This window comes from Ursus arctos, unplaced genomic scaffold, assembly GCF_023065955.2.
Source record: "Ursus arctos isolate Adak ecotype North America unplaced genomic scaffold, UrsArc2.0 scaffold_12, whole genome shotgun sequence".
Classification (NCBI taxonomy): Eukaryota; Metazoa; Chordata; class Mammalia; order Carnivora; family Ursidae; genus Ursus; species Ursus arctos.
The window spans coordinates 73,254,336-73,271,948 of NW_026622786.1; the positions used below are offsets into that span (position 1 = coordinate 73,254,336).

General features: G+C 43.4%; 1 protein-coding gene across 8 annotated transcripts in view; it reads left to right on the forward strand.

Annotated features, from left to right (window-relative positions):
- Window positions 1-995: 995 nt before the first annotated feature.
- Window positions 996-17,613, forward strand: part of SCMH1 (Scm polycomb group protein homolog 1) — a 173,151-nt gene continuing 156,533 nt past the window's right edge. For all 8 annotated transcript variants that reach the window (XM_057310723.1, XM_057310726.1, XM_057310724.1 and 5 more), the window contains exon 1: window positions 996-1,091. The gene's annotated coding sequence lies outside the window, so the exon portion shown is untranslated. The remainder of the gene's footprint in view (window positions 1,092-17,613) is intronic.

The following is a 17,613-nucleotide window of genomic DNA, read 5'->3' on the forward strand; positions in this document are numbered from 1 at the left end:
TCAAGAGCCAGCTTGACCGTGTTGGACTCTCGGGTGCCTCCTTTGACCCACCCTAACAGAGCTGACCCCACCCTGCAGGCAGAAGTCAAACAGGCTGGAGATCCATCTTTTCCACTCAGTCGTTTCCTGGCTGGGTGACCTTGGACACGGGGTTTCATCCCTCTGCTAGGGCTTATCCGCGGTGGATGCGGCGGTTCATCCAGAGGAGTGTAACGGAGCGCTAGCGGGCACGGAAAGACCTCGTGTACAGTGCCTGGCGCAGAGGGCTCACCGCGTACTTGCTGAATGGGTGAGCCACGGAGGGACCGCGGGAGCTCGTACTTAACTGGGCATTTACTTACCAGGTCCCTGCACTGTTCCGTGGGCTTTGCAAGCATTAACTTCACCTCACAGCAGCCCCTGGGATAAAGTACTATCACGGGAGAGACGAGGGCCCTGGGGGAGAGAGCGAGGTCACTTGCTCAAGGTCGTCCATCGCACAGCGGGTCAGCAGCGGGGCGGGGACTCGAGCCCCAGAGCACCCGCTCTGCGCCCGAGGCGGCGCCCGGCGTCAGCCGGGCTGTGGGGCCGAGACGTGACCGCTCTTGGCTCCGCCGTCTCGCCCTCGGAGTGGGTGACCGGCGGCGGGACTCGAACCCGACCCCGAGCTTTCTCCAGGCCTCAGTTTACCCGCCGGGAGATGCATGGCGGAGAGCCGGGCCCGGCGCGGGTCCGGCCCCGGGCACGTAGGCGGCGGGGCAAGCGAGGCCGGGCCGCTCGGTGGCGCCCTCCCCGCGCAGCCCCGCCCCGCCCCCCGCGCGCGGGCCCAACGGCCGAGGCGCGCGCCACCCCGCGGCGGGAGGAGGAGGAGGAGGAGGAGGAGGAGGAGGAGGAGGAGGGGGAGGCGGGGCCGGGGAGCCGCCGCCGCTGCCGCCGCCGCCGCCGCGGTCGAGCCCCCCACCGCCAGCCCGCCGGCCCGCCGGCCCGCCCGCCCGCCGCCCTCCGGAGCCGCCCCCGCCCGCCCCCTTCGCGCGTCCGCTCGGGCTCCCTGCGCAGCGGAAACATGGCGGCGGGAAGGGAGTGAGCCGCCCCGCGCGCCGCTGCGCCCGCAGGTAAGCGCCTCGGCCGCCGCCTCCGCTCCCCGCGCCCTGAGGGGCCTGGGCCGGCGGGGACCGCCCCGGGCGAGGAGGCGGCGGCGGAACCTGCCCGGCCGCCGCCCCCGCCCCTCAGGGCCCGCCGTCCGTCCGTCTGCCGGCTGTCGGGCCGGGGGCCTGTCCGCGGTCCGAGCGCGGCCGCGGCCCTTCGCAGCCGTGTCAGCCCGGCCCCCGGCCCCGGCGGCCCGCTGCGCCTCCGCGGCCGGGCGGCGGGGCCCAGTGACCGGCCCGCGGCCGTGACGCGGTAGGGGCGCCCCGGGGGCCGGGCGGCGCAGCCCCGAGGGCGGGGGCGCGTCTGGAGGGTCGGCGTCGCGGCGGGTCCGAGCGGCGGCAGCCCTGTCCGGGCCGGCGGGGGCGGGCTTGGCGCGGAGGCCGGAGTCGGAGCGGCTGTCAGTCTGCGGCGCGTCTGTCGCTGCGCTCCGACGCGAGAACCGAGGGATGCTTGGGGGCCGGGGCGGCTCGGACCGAGGTCGGCGGGCGTGCGGAGGGCCCGCCCGGAGCTGTCAGCCGCGGACGTCGGGCTGGCTCCCGCGGCCAGAGCTGCGCCGGGACCCCTCACGTGGGCCGCCGGAAACGGGCGGGGAGAGCAGGTTTCAAACCTCGGAGCCGCCGGGCACCGCGGAGGGCGAGCGGCCGGGCGGGCTGGACCCGGGGCACAGCTGAGAGCCGGCAGGAGAGGAATGCAAGGGGTTTCCGGGAGACGGGCGAACCCCAGAACATCTTCGGACTGGAAGGGAGTTTAAAGTCATCTAGGGTTCCTTTCTCCCATCGCATACCGAAGTCCCTTTGAAAATCCCCAAATCCACCCTCATCATTTGAACTAACCTGTTTGAACACCTCCTCCAGTGATGGGAAACCCACTTCTCTCCAAGGAAACCCGTTCTGTTCCTGGACGGCTTTGGTTTTTAGAAATATTTTTTTGTTTGGAAGAAACCGCTGCCTCCCATTTTTCCTAGTTCCTTTCCCTTGTGGACGGCGGTTGAGATATCTGAAGATACTCATCATGTCCCCAAGAGTCTTCTCTTCACTAATTCCAGGTCCTTCAGTTGTTTCTTAAATGCTGAGGTTCTCTGATCCCTTCTCTGAATGAGCTTGACCATATCCTCTTTAAAGGAGAGCTTCGTAATGTGTGTGAGGAGACAAAACCTATTAAGTTTCTCCAAGAAGTTCCTTGGTTCCAAAGATTGACCTGCTTAAATAAAAAGTATTCCCTTCCTCATTTCTGTGCTGTGTTTTGAACTTAAAAAAAAAAAAAGTCCAGTACTGTGTCCAAATGAACTGAAAGAGATCCTGTTTTGTGAAGATGTTTGGGTTTCCCCTCATTTTTAAAAAAAATATCTATGAACACTTCATCAGATGAGCTGGTGTATATCAGAGTGTGGCAATGCACCGTGCAAACAGGAGAGCTTATTATTTTTACTCTGAAAAACGATTGAGACTCAGTTTGGGGCCAGACTGCAATTTAATATTTAGTTGGAGAGGGAAATGCTTATTACATTGAACTCTTTGCTCTGTTTCTAACTGCCAGCAGAAGGCCCAAAATTACTATGAAAAAGAACATTTTTTTGTTGCTTGCTTACCAGCATTATTTTTTGCTTGCTTTTTCATCACTTAGCCTTGGTATGTGAGGGTTCAGTTTTTAAAAAGTGTCTTTTACCAACATCCTAAACTACCCTAAGCAACCCTGCAGGTTAGTAATTTTTAAGCCCAGCAGAGATGTGATGGCCTTGTAGATAAAATGCCAAACTCCTGTATCTGGGACCCTGTTCAAATTCTAAGCAAAGTTTCACTGTTTTTATAACATAGGCAAGCACATGCCAGCAGTCAGAATTGGTTATTTATCTTTGTTCTTGTGTCTTTATTTTTTAAATTGGTCAGTGGTTTTGAAGTTTGCAGCACACATGTCAAGTTTTGATTTCTGGTTTGTTTGTGCAAATGCTATTTCCCTTTTACGTAAGTTGGGTAAAAATTTGTATAGAACCATTCTGTACGGAACTATACAGGCTCAGGAAAGGCTCTGGTTCCTTCCCTTCAAAGAACTTGAAGTTAACGGTTGGAAATACTGACAACTCTGAAAAAGAACTGGTGTGAATATACCACTGCAAATTTAAAGTCATCACGTCCTAAACTTTAAGCCTCACCATCTACTTTGTGTCAGGCACTATGTTTATATGTGTGTTTAGCTGGGTATACAAAGATGAATAAGCTGCAGTTTCAATCCTTGTGGAGCTGGTAAATTCAATGCCCAAATAGGTTCTCTTAGAATAAAAGGTGAGAGGGATGCATTTGATGCTGTGGTTGCCCCAAGGTCAGGACGTTTAGGCTAGCCTAGGACTTGAGAGAAGGCTTGGGGAAGAGGTGACACCTGACCCAAATAATAAATGGTAAGAAGAAGACAGGCAGAGAAGGGTAAAAAGTGTGCTTCCAACAGAGAAAACAGCTCAAGGAAAAGCATCAATATGAGAGAAGGAATGGCTTGCATAAAAAAACCACAAGCGGGTGACACCTGGGTGGCTCAGTTGGTTAAGTGTCTTCCTTCAGCCCAGGTCATGATCCCAGGGTCCTGGGATCGAGTCCCACATCGGGCTCTCTGCTCAGTGGGGAGTCTGATTCTCCTCACTCTCCCTCTGTGTACTTCCTCTCTCTCAAATAAATAAAATCTTTTTTTAAAAAAAGACAAATGGTAAGTAGTAAGGCTGCAAATAGGCAGAGACCCTGTCATAGTAGACCTTGTACTTGTATGCATAGGTATCTAGAAATTAATTCAGTGGGTGATGTTTTTAATCACTGAAAAGTTTTTATGAGACACGGTAGAATACAGTTTTAAAATGTGGTCATAGGGATGAGAAGAAAGGGATGAAGTTGCGAGAATCTGTGAGGCTTTATGATTGACTGGATGTGCAGATGAGAGGGCCAGGAGTCCGGCACGGTGCTCAGATTTTTGGTTTGGGTGACTAGGGGGATGGTGGTGACATTAACTGAGACAGGAAACACTGGATGATGGATTCGGTTTTGGACTTGAAGATTTTTCAGTAGCTTGAATTAAATCAGTGAACAGATGTGGTGGAAGTAAGCTAGAAAAAAGGGAGGTTGTGGTCTGAAAGTGAAATATTGGAGTTCACTTGTGTGGTGTGGAGCTCTTCTAGGTGACAGCTAGGTCTCTGTGTGTGGGTAGCTGAGGTACAGCAGAGGCGAAGGTCGGTGAAGCCGAGTATGACAGGAGCTGCGAGGCTGTTGTGTTGAATGGGTCATCTGTGTGGATAGTGAAGTGATTTAGGATGCTAGGCTGTGGGGAGGAGAGGATGATTGTGACCCAGGTGCGGTGGTGAATGGAGGGGATTAATCGGAAGGGTGGCAGATGACAGATGAGGAGGGGGGGTAGAGAGTGATATAGCCAGATGGCGGACCTCAAAGGAGGAGGAGTTTTTAAATGGAAGAGTGGAAAAGTAGTGGTTTTTCACTTTTCCTTCTTGGGAGCAGGGTTCTGATCTGTTCATCTTTATTCAGGACTCATATTAATCACTTTTGGCTCTGAAGAGTCTGTTCTTAGTCTTGAAAAGGGCGAGTACCCTATATCAAATCCTTTCTGCTGATATTTAATGACAAGAAAGTCAACGGAGGTTTCTCCACTGATGATTAGTAGGTGGACAGGGAAGCAATCAGATAAAACAATCAGATGTTATACCCACGGTTTCTGGGAAGAGCCTACATTTTGAATTAGAAAGACCAAGATTCAAATTTAGACTCTGTCACCTATTAACCTTAGGACTGTAAGCAAATTGTCTAACCTGTGTTACTTTCAGTGTCCTTACCTGTAAAAAATAAATTCCTATTTCATAAGGTGTCACAGAGATTACATGAAATTATGTGTATAAAATCACCAGAAAAGTAATTCAAAGGAAGTGTTAGTTCTCTTTTAGCTACCTTTAAGGGACTTAAGCTCTGCTGGCTGAACTTTCCTCATGCTTACTCAAATTATAAGGGAATAAGTACTCAAAGAGGAAGAGCAAAGGGGTGCAGAGTTCAGAGGAGGGAGCCATCGTTTCTCAGTATTTGGAAGCAAGGTTAGGCTTCACACTCAAAATAAATTTCATTTGGGCACTGGAGAACAAATTTCAGTACATTAAATAATTTAGGTGTAGATACCAAGGGAGAAAAGTATAGAGTTTGTTTGTTAAAAATGGATAGTTGCCACAGGTCTGGGTATTGGTGTGAGTCAGCAGTGAGCGATATGGCCGGAGAGTTGGGCTGGGGCCATAATGTTAAAGACCTGAAACTATGGAGTTTGGACTTGATGCTACATAGCCTAGGGAACCATAGATTGTATATCCTGTCTGCCTACCTCAGTTTCCTATCTAAAATTTATAGTTTCAGAAACTTGGGATTTTTGTTTGAAGTAAACCAAGTAAGAAATTCCACATTTGAAAACAAGGCCAGTTTTAGTTTAAAAAAATAGCTGTTAGGGTTTGTTTTATAGTTGTAGTTTAATCTCCGAGATAAGCTTGCTTGGTAGGTAGGCTTAGTGGAGTTAAGAAATGTATAAGATCTTACTGGTAGAAAGTGACAAGATGCTTTGATTTCAAAATCTGCCTTTTTTATGCTAAATGTCACTAAATATTAATTGTACAGCCTGGGCTGGTCGCTTTGCCTCTCTCGTCCTCAGTTCCCTCATTTGTGTTAGGTGTAAGGTTTAACTAAGGTAGAAGTGTAAAGCACTTTACATAATGTCAGTTACATAATAGGCACTCAGATGTTGCCCCTCCCCTCAAACCATTGCCAAGGCCTTAGTGCTAACTCCCTAGCCACCAGGGCACTGCTAGAGCTAATTATTTTGATGACCTTATGGCCACATAAGGCCAGCAAGTCTTATCATCTTCTGTCTGTCCTGTTGCCTCCACTCACCTGTCTTTTACACTGCTTTTCCTGTGCTGACTTGGTTTCTTCCTCCTCTCTCCCAACCCTGCTTGTTTATTCCCTATTCATACCTTTCCATCTGCTCTCTGAAACCCCTATTTCCCACCCTATTAACCATCTTCCTAGATTTTGTGTGTGTGTTGTGGCCTTAAGCGGAAGTCAGGCTCTCACCTGAGGAGTCATGGGGCAGCGCATTCTCCCACACTGTGCAAAATGAGAGAGATGAGGATGACCACAATTTCCTGTGTACCATGACTTCCAGACCATTACTTGTCGATCTTCTTCAAATTGCTGTGTTCTGTGGTACAGGGGCTATACCACTCTTGTCTTCTTGTATATAGATCTTCTCCATCACTTAGGACCTAGCATGTGCAGTCTTTCTTTCTACCTCAGTTTCCATCCTCACCCTTAGTAACTTCAGTATTCACACAGATAATTGTTTCTTCCACACAATAGCTTCTTCAGTTTAAGTGATCATCACAGTTACACCATGGGCCTTATCACCAGAGGTGGCCCACTTCTGAAATTATAAATGAAGACATGCAGCATTGTTCAGAATGTCTTCTACCTGGCCTTTGCCTGCGACCGTCAGCTCTGTTGTTTTATCTCATTGAGGCCTATCTTCACTTCCTTCCCTATCCAGCTTAATTTCCTTAGTCTATAATTTATTTCATTCACTCTCTTGCCATTAATCCTCTATCCCCTTGCTCCACTGTTCTTCTGTCCTTGGCTGGGCAAAATCTCAAAACCTTGCTGAGTCAAACCTGTTTCTTCTTGGCGGTAGTAGCTCTGAGCCCTGCTGGAGAAAATCACACACTCCTACAGATTACTGCCATTGGGCTTTCAATACGTAGTCATTTCTTTGCCCTAGTCTCCATGAGGTCTTATGTCAAACCTGTTTCTTAAAACTATATCTGTATTTTCTTGTTTCTTCTTCTTTCCCAAGGTTACATCTCTGACCTCCATCTTTTCATTTCCTTCAACCTCTTTCTCTCTTCCGACTCCTTTTTTTAAATTTAAATCTGCTTTGAAGTCTCCCATCTTCAAGTAAATCTGGTAAATAAAATCTTAAGTCCATGTTTCCCTCAAGGTAACATCTAATCTCCTACCCTTTACTCAAACTTCTTGAGTTATATACATTTAGTATATAAACTTTCTCATTCTTTTTTTTTTTTTTTTTAAAGATTTTACTTATTCATTTGACAGAGAGACAGCCAGCGAGAGAGGGAACACAAGCAGGGGGAGTGGGAGAGGAAGAAGCAGACTCCCGGTGGAGGAGCCCGATGCGGGGCTCGATCCCAGAACTCCAGGATCACGCCCTGAGCCAAAGGCAGATGCTTAACGACTGAGCCACCCAGGCGCCCCTAAACTTTCTCATTCTTAACTCTTCCTTGTATTCTGGTTTTAGTCTCCTTCGCTTAATAAGTTTCAGTTTCCTTATCTGAAGATGAGACTGATAATAGTACCTGTTAAGTACTGTAGTACCTTAAGATTTTTGTGATTGTGTGTGTGTGTGTGTGTGTGTGTGTGTGATTTTTTAAAGTGAGGGAATCTGTATGAAAGAGCTCTCCACGGTGTCCAGGACATTGTAGCAATGCTATGTATGTCACCTTCATATATGTTACCTTTGTTATTGCTTTTTACTTAATCTTCAAAACACTCATGAGGAGATAAGTCTCCTTATTTTGCAAAGAAAGGAAACGAGATTTAAAGTTTTAGAAACGTGCCCAAATCATACAGAGTCTCCGAACTGCTCTGTCAGGGTCATCGGCCTTCTCCTTGTTGCCAATGCCAGGGGGAGGCAGGCGATTTTCAGGCCTTTGCAGCAGCATTTCACATTCATGATCATTCCCGCTTCCTCAAAACATTCTTTTTCCTTTGGCTTTGGTGCACTTCAGCGTGTTGGTTCCTCCCTGACCCCTTCATCCTAAGTGTTTTTTGGATGAGAGCTTCCCTTCTCTTACCTGTCTTTGGTCCTAAGCCACCTTCTGTACATTTCCTTAGCAATCTCATCCACTCACTTGGCGTACAGTAACATCTTTATGCTCATGACTCAAATTTCTGTCTATAGTCAGGATTCTCTTCGGATTGTTAGAACTGTGTATTTAGCTACCTATAGTCAGCTTTACAAGTAGCTAGGTATCCTGTCTACTTTAGAATCAGTATGTCCCAGCACCACAGGTCCCAATATACTATGTGAAAAACTTCTGAAATTGAAATGAACCTAATAAAAAGATATTCCTTAGGACATATTCCTTAAAACAAAGTCAGTATGCCCCAAACTGAACACAACATCCTTGCTACTTTTCTTGCCCTGCCTTCTTTGTCTAAGAAAATTTCTCTTCCTCAAGAGTGATTCTGGTTTAGAGAAATTTATGTTTATTCAGTAAATAGTTATTGTTGATCATGCAGAGATATTTAAGGCATAGTCCTTTCTCTCAGGGAGCTCACTGTTGATGAGGGGAAGGTAAGACACATACTTAACCAACTCTAATACATAACTCTATAAACACTCCAGAAATTCAGTGGAGTGGAAGAGAGGTCACTGACTTCTGCAGTGGGCACGTAAAGTCTCTAGGCTCTTGGCTTAAGGGAAGCTCCACATATATAATCTGAGAATAGAGCCTGAGATGGAAAGGATGAGAGTTTGAGAACAGAGTTCCTTTTGGAAAGATAAAAGTGAAAAATTTGTCCTTTCTCTTAAATCCCTGGTCTATTACAAACTCCATTTTAAAAACGTTCTCATAGGATAAATTAGTTCTAACTGTTCCTTGACAGAACAAGGTGTCATTGGTTCAGATACCAGCAGTTTAGTGGTGCGCTCTATTAAACACATGCTCTGTGTTAGACGCTTGAAAGACAGAGATTAATAAGAAATATTCAAGGGCCCCTGGGTGGCTCAGTTGGTTGAGCACCTGACTCTTGATTTTGGCTCAGGTCATGATTTCAGGGTCATGAAATCAAGCCCTGCGTCGAACTCTGCACTCAGTGGAAAGTCTGCTTGTCTCTCTCCCTTTGCTCCCCCCCCATAAAGAAATAAACAAAATCTTTTTAAAAAGTAGAGGAAATATTTGGTGCTGTGCAGGCATTCGTAGTCTACTAGAGGAGACAAAAGTAATAATTGTATTACAGTACAGTAAGTGCTAAACGTGGTAGGTGGTATGGAAGGATTTCTGTGTATCTGTTGTGGGCTAAATTATGTCTCTTGTTCCCCTCCCCCTCAAAATGTGTATGTTGAAGTCCTCATCTCCAGTGTTTCAGAATGTGGATGTATTTGGAGGTAGGGCCTTTAAAGTGGTAATTAAGATAAAATGAGGTCATACGGATGGGCCCTCATCCATTATGACTTGTGTCATAGTATAAGAGGTTAGGACACAGATACACACCAAGGAAAGACCATGTGAAGAGAGAGGGAGAAAACAGCGATCGCTATAAGCCTGGGTGAGAGGTCTCAGGAGAAATCAACCCTGCTGACACCTTGATCTTGAACTTCTAGCCTGTGAAACTGTGAGGAAATATATTTCTGTTGTTTCAGCCATCCAGTCTGTGGTCTGTTAGGGCAGCCTGAGCACACAAATTTACAATATCCGTTCCAGAGGACTTTATATCTCCTTCTGCCTGGGAGTTTCAGGGATGCTATAGATGACACTGGGATGAGGGAAGGTTAGGAAGGATAGACAGTTACTGTTGCCTATTATTGAAGGGTGTCACACACATTTTATTTAATCTGAAATACATAATAACCCTGTTGGGTAGGATTTCAGATCATTATAAACTCTGTATACTGATAAGAAATTGAGGTGCAGGTGGAGTATATGATGTGCCCAATATCAAACAGCTAGACAGTGTCAGAACAACTCAAAACTACATCTTACCACAGATCCTGTATTTTGTCCAGAATGATCCGTTGCCTCCTGTGACCTCCTTTTTAAGACTCTGTGCTGTCTGAGCTTCTTACTGTTTCTATTGCAAGTCATCATGTATTAATTTCTGTATATTTTGAAACACATAACGGCTGCTGCATTGTTTTTTCCCTCTACATTTACTGTAAATGTTACAATTGTTAGCTTTTTAAATTAAAGTATATTTTTATTGTATATTCATTTTAATTGCTATGTCTGTTCCTCATTGGCATATTATAGCATATTTTCAAGTGTTTTCTTATTTATTGTAATTGCTTTACACTCATGCTTATGTGGACTTTCCTCTGGGACATTCAAACTTGATGGAAATAAAGGCTATTTTAGTCATTATGTCCTGTAAAGTAATAGAAAACATGAGAGCCAATATGCTTGTTCTTGGAGAGATTTAAAAAGAGAGCAGACAACCATTTGTCTTAGATGATTTAGAATTTTAGACTTCCAACCTTGATATTTTGGTGTTCTGTCTTGTCTCCAGTTACCTCCAGTTACCAAGGACTATCAGAAAGTCTTCAAACCAGATTAAATTTTTTTCTTTAAAAATCAGTGAATTTTAAAGGTGAATTTGGGAGTGTTAAAGTTTTTTGTGTGTGTTTTTTAAAAGATTTTATTTGAGAGCGAGAAAGAGTGAGTGAGCACGAGTGGGGAGTAGGGAGGGGCAGAGGGAGAGGGAGAAACAGACTTCCCACTGAGCAGGGAGCCCTACTCAGGGCTCAGTCCCAGGGCCCCCAAGATCATGACCTGAGCCAAAGGCAGACACTTAGCCAACTGAGCCACCCAAGTGCCCTGGGAGTATAAAAGTTTATAAGGCCTAATAGGCATAGAGAGTCATAATTCCAGATTAAGGGAATATAGTTAAAACACCCAATTTCTTTGTGTGTTTGTTCAGTTTTTCATTCATTGGTTCAACAAATGTTTATTAATGTCTACTGACTGCCGGACACTGCTACATACAGTGACAAAGATGAATGCCATAATTTTTAAAGTGCAAAGACAAGCCACAGAATTAAAGAGTATATATGTGGTACATGTGTCAGCCAAATACCCTATCTGTAATAATAAGGGATTCTTACAGATAGATTAGAAAAAGACAGATTCATAGAAAAATAACAAGGCATGAAGGAGGCAATCTAAATATTTATTGGTCATTGACCAGTAATTAAAGGCAAATTAAAACTCTAAGGACATGTTATTCAAACCTATTAGACTGGCAAAAACTAAGAAGTCTGATGATATCAAATATTGTTAGGATGTAGAGTTGAGGGAACTCTTAGATACCGTTGATGGGAATAGAAATTGTACAATCATGGCGAAGAACAATTTGGCAATATCTGTTAAAACTAAAGCACATATAACCTGTAGTCCAACAATTCTTGGTCCAGGGTCATAAAACTGGAATCTCATTCTCTCAACTCTTGGCCCAAGAAATCTAATGGAGGGATCACCAAACATTTGAGTGGCTTCTCTATGTCAGGCACATAATAGGTACCTGAAAAAAACATGAAGGCATGTGAAATTGTTTAAGGATTTATTTATGCAATATAAAAGTAACAACCAGCATCTTCTGTGTTTGTTTATACATATCCCACTTTTTTCCAGAACATATTTAAAGCATACCAACTCTGTGGAACGTGCCATACTAACAAAGGGAATAACTTTTTTGAGTATCTTTCAGGCATATTGCAACATGCAGATATATGTTCTCACCCATCTGCAAAAAGGTATTACTGGCTCCACTTTACGCATAAGCAAACGGAGGCTGAAGGATATCTGGCCAAAATCATACAATTTATGAGTGGTAGGACTCTTTCAAACCCAGACCAGCCTGACTTCAACCCTAGACCCCTTCATATGTCACCTTGTGCTCTCCCCACCAGCAGCGTTACATAGTTCTGAGACTCTCTGTATAGGAGGCAAGGATGACTTGTAAGAATTGACTTTTTTTTTTTTAACTGAAACCATGGTTAAGGGAGGACTACTATGTAATTTAAGCCCTCTGTGTGCTCTTCCCAGCATTATTTCCAGTCTTTTCTCCCCTACCTTCCCATTCAGAGATGCCCACTATCCCTATAAACTTTTTTCACTTCGGTGCCTCATGCATGTAGATGACAAAAATATGCCAAATGCTACGCAACAGAGAGGACTCAGACAAATGTAAGAGATTCTTACCACGTAATATTGCCTGTTCACTGGAAGCACCATGCCATTATTTGGTAGGTTTTTTGTAGCTATGTTGCCATATTTGCTTCTGAACAAAAGTGATGCCGTTCGTACAGGAGTGTTATTTCATTGGAGCTATTTGTGTGACCCTAAAATAGTGCTAATACCTACCGCCCTTACATATGAGTTGCGTAGTTACTTTTTCTGCAAATGCTTTATAAGTTTGATATGATTCTTAGAGTTATACTAATTTAGAAGTCCTGATTGAGTTTTTAAGAAAAAACTTTTTGAGAAGTCTCTTAACGGAGTTTATAGTTCTTCGACTAAGTGTATTTTCATCCTCAGTTGTAGTTGTACCTACATTTAAAGGAAACCATTCTTAGAAATCTATCTTCAAGGACATTCTGTAAATAATTATTAATGACCCTAGATATCCTCTGTCTATATAAAAGCTTTGAAAATATTACTGAACAAATACCAGCAGAGCCAGCAATTCTCTTGCTTTTTTCTTGCTCCAGAACTTACTCTCCAGGTGATCCAACTGTTATCCCTCTGACTTAATTACCTAAGGCAATTTTACCTAGTGAATAAACAAGGGTTGGTGGTTTGGGCTGAATGCTATTAACTGCCTTAACAATGAGTAGATTTTTTTTAATGCTGACTTGGACACTTACGTGTCAGAGTTGTCTTTTTGAGAACTACTATTTGAATTTGTTATAACGTTATGTAATGTTTTTGTTGACTTCTTTATTCTCAACACTAACAATTCTCTTTTGATATGCTAAATTCCTTAATGATGGTCTTTAAATAAACTCTTAGGCTGAAAAGAGAAATGTCAATTCAGACAATTTACTGATTTGCTGGTGTTTCTGAATATTAGTAATCAATGAAAACCTATGTTTAGGTGCCTAATACAGTAAATGTTTACATAGTAAGCACTCAAATACATGTTGGTTAAATCCAAATTTGAATTAATGGACTATTTTCATGATACATATTTTTTTTTCTTTTTTGTGCTCCTTCACCTTATATTAAGAGGGAAATGTATTTTACACTGACCAGATTTTGGAAATAGATTTGTTGTGTGATAGAAAGGGGTTTAAATATTATGTCTTTCACCCCTAATCTAGCAAAATGATACTTAGTTTATCCCATTGATCAGACACGTTTAGCAATCCCTGATATATTTGTAGGTCTTGCCTTTTCCATGAATTAAAGGCCATGGGATCCTGGTAGGCAAGGCAATGTCTTACACTTTTCATTCCCCACTATATGCATACTGTGATGGATGCTGATATGGTGGCGGGCTCTTGGTATGTTTTAAATAAATATTGTTATAATGTTTTTCCTCTGTATTGCTGGAAATAACAATTACTGTTTCATCAGTATGGGAGGAGACAACCAGACTTTTGTTTTCCCAATCTGCTTGATCATCTGGAACACATATTAAGAATAACAGAGACCTTGACTTGGAGATTGTATTTTTGTAGATTTGCGGTAGTGCCTCTGGTGACCCTTTTGGGAAAAAAAGCAGTGCTCTAGTTTTTTTAAATGTTGGTAGTATATTAACACTTTTTGGTTGTAAAGAACAGAAATCCAGCATAAATGGATTGAAGCGAAGAAGGAATTTATTGACTTACTTAGTTGGAAACAGGGCCTGGTGAAGAGAATTATTAATAAACTTCTCCTTGCTTCTACATTGTATCCCAACTTCATCAGGCAAGGAGTGCATAACAGAGGTGCTTGAAAGGACCCTAGGAGAATAAGACTCTGTTATGTCTCAGTCTTATCCATAGTTGTAGGTCCTGCCTTTCTGCCTTTATTGGTACCATTTTTAGCCCTGGGTAATTTTCCAGTTCAGCAAGCCTCCTGTGCAGGCTCTAGAAACTTTTTTGGAAAAGCCCTGTTTCGTACCCAGTGTTTTCAGATTGTCCACCTTAACTCAGGATTGATATTCCCCATTATGCACTGGTGTGGCCTTACAGGTTATTCAGTATTTTGGATGTCTCCCCTATTTCATGTTAAGCAGTTTCTTTTTTATAGGAACTGATTGAAAGCCACCTGTATAGCCAGTACACATCACATCCTGCATTTTCCCTACCATGTGTCTTTGCAGTATACCTGATAGGAGTGAGTCCTGATACAAAACAGACCACAGTGTGATCAGCTTTCTCATGCCACATATGGATGGCCAAACTCTCAGCATGAGATAGAGGTCTGCACTGTTCTGTTCCTAACCTTAATCCAGTCAGTTCTACATTTTAGGGATCTCTCTTCCAAATACCAGTTTCGGTGTCATATGGGTACTAAGGGTTGCAAGCAATAGAAACCAACTCTGGTTAACTTTGTCTACAGCAGTGACTCCCAAACTTTGCTGCTTATCAGAAACACCTGGAGAGATTTTTAAATTAAAAATCCCATGGACACCACCCAACCCCCTCAAACAAACAAACAAACAAACACAAAGATTAAATTAGGATTTCCAAAGGAATGGAACACAGAAATTAGTATCTTTAAAAAGCCTTCTAGGTGATTATGATGCTTGCCCACTGTTACCTATTTCAGTGAACAACCTCCAAATTCATCTATTTGCCCTGGCCTGAAAACTGGTACTTGTTTCTGAAATGACTTTTTCTCCATTTTCAGTTCATAAATAATACCCATTAGGTCTGTATCCTAAATATCTAATGAGTCTTTTCACCTGTATCTTTTGTTCTATCCTAAGGCGTCATAATTCCTTTTGGACCATCGTATTAAACCCCTAAATGGTTTTCCTGCTTCTACTTTTGCATGTTACCCCCTCCCCGCCGTCGGTGTAGTCACCACAGATCTGCCACCTCTTTGCTTAAAATCTTTCAGTGGCTTCCGATTGTGCTGGAGATACAGTGTCTGCCCTGCGGTCTGCATGATGTGAAGCCTACTCTCCTAGCCCGTCTCACAGGGTGCCACCATCCCCTGGCTACATTCCAGTCACACTGGCACCCTTTTTCTTCCTTAAATATGTGAAGCTCTTTCCTGTGTCTGAGACTTTACGCACGCTGTTCTCTCTGCCTGGGAAGTCTTCCCTTGATGCTTGGTTAGTTCTTTCTCAGCTTGAAATCACATCTCCACAGAGGCCTCCCTGACTGTCCTTCCCCGGTCACTGTTTATTTCTGTTTTAGTACTGAATCACGAAAGGTAATTATTTATTTATTTATTTGTTTATGAAGTTCCATGGAAGTGGGATCCAGTCTTCTTATATATAACATCTATCACAGTGCTTGGCATACAATAGCATTCATTAAATATTTGTTGAATGAATGAGTGGATCTTCAGTGCCACCATCCTGGTCCAAGCTTCTGTGCTCTTTTCCCTGAATTACTACAGTTGCATTCTAACTACCTACGACGGTGCTGGCTCCCTTTAATCCATTTTCCATGTTGTTTCTAGGGTTAATTTTTTAAAGACTTGAAGTCTGAAAAAAAAAAAAAAACCCTGGAAGTCTAACAATTGTACTAAAATTCTTCACACTTCCTGTTGATCTTAATGTAGCTTATAGAACTTTAAAAAATAATTATTTTGAAAATTATGGTAGCATATACATAACAAAATTTATCATTTTAACCATTTTTAAGTGTACAGTTCTTTGGCATTAAGTATATTCACACTACGTGACCTTCACCACCATCCATCTCCAGAATTTTTTTCATCTGTCAGAACTGAAACCCTATACCCGTTAAACAATAACTGCCCGCTTCTCCCTCCCTCCTGCCCCTCCAGCTACCATTCTACTTTCTGTCTCTGTGGCAGCACGTATTTTGACTCTTCCACGTACCCCTATGAGTGAAATCATATAGTTCTTTTGTGACTGGCTTATGTCACTTAGTATGGTGTCTTTATTCATCTATGTTGTAGTTTACAGAACTTTTACTGACCTGGCCCATCTACCTATGTAACCTCTTTTCACTTTGCTCCTTGCTTTTGCTGCATCAGTGATACTTCCTTTCTTTCTGTTCTGTGGGCTGTCAGTAACCCATCTCACCTCACAGTTTTTTTCTCATGCCTGTTCCCTCTGCCAGGAATGCTCTTTCCCCTTCTTGCCTGGTTAATTTCCACTCATTGTTCAGATTTCAACTAAGACATCACGTCCTTCACCTACTGCCTTCATTGCCCAGAATCTCTTTAATCTCTGTGTTGATGATTTCATGGTGCCATGTGACTTGTCTTCGTACTACTTATGATAGTTCTCTATTTTTTTTATTTTTTAGAGAGAGAGAGAAAGCATGCAAGTGGGGGGGGGCGGTGAAGGGCAGAGGGAAAGGGAAAGAGAGAATCCCAAGTAGGCTCCACGCTAAGCACCGAGCCACATGGGGCTCAATCTCACAACCCTGAAATCATGACCTGAGCCAAAATCAAGAGTTAGATGCTTGACTGACTGAGCCACCTGTTGTGTTTATAATAGTTTTAAATGACACATCTGTTTGTATGTTTTGGTAGACTGTTATCTGTCGTGATGGCAGGGATCATACCTTCTGTTCAGTATGGTGTCCCTAGCACCTAGTGTATAGTAGATGTCTCACTAGATATACATATATACATATGTAATAAAGAATATTAAAATCTGTTGAATTAATGAATTTAGGTCTGGAAATTGATGGCTTAAGGCCTTTCTTCCTCTAAAAATCTGCTACCATGTCTAAGCCTTCCTTAACTGCTTTAGTTTGCAGAGATCTTCCCTTTCTGTGAACTTAAATGTCCTTATTCATTTGCCAGATGCTTAACATTTACACAGGTAATCCTTATATCATCTGGAATGTTCTATTTTTTTGTATTATTTATGGTTTATATTTACCAGTTGATCTTCTTCCTCTAAACAGCCACTGGAGTTACTTTTCTAACTTTCAGGATTATAGAGCTGATCAGTTGGGAAACCTCTAGAGCAGTGCTGCTTAAACTACACGTGTTGAAGGAGCCATTTTTTTTTTTTCAAGTTTTTATTTAAATTCCAGTTAGTTGGGATGCCTGGGTGGCTCAGTCAGTTAAGCATCAGACTCTTGATTTCTGCTCAGGTCATGATCTCAGGGCCATCTTGAGATGGAGCCCCAGCATGGAGCCCTCCCTCCTCCTCGGGGCTCTGCACTCAGCGGGGAGTCTGCTTCTCTCCCGCTCCCTCTGCCCCTCCCCCAGCTTGCGCACTTGTGCACACACACACTCTCTCTCTCTCAAATAAATAAGTAAATCTTTTAAAAATAAATAAAAAATAGATAAATTCCAGTTAGTTAACATACAGGGTAATATTAGTTTCAGGTGTAAAATTTAGTGATTCAGCGTTTACATACGACACCAGATGTGAGGGAGCACATTCATCTTAGACTAATAAGTTTTTAAATACAATAAAAATAAATTATTAGATGAAATTTTTTGAAGTCCAAGTATAAACTTCAAAATGTTATTAGATTGAATAACGTAAAATTATTCTGTCAAATTGTAGTACAAAGTTTCAGAGT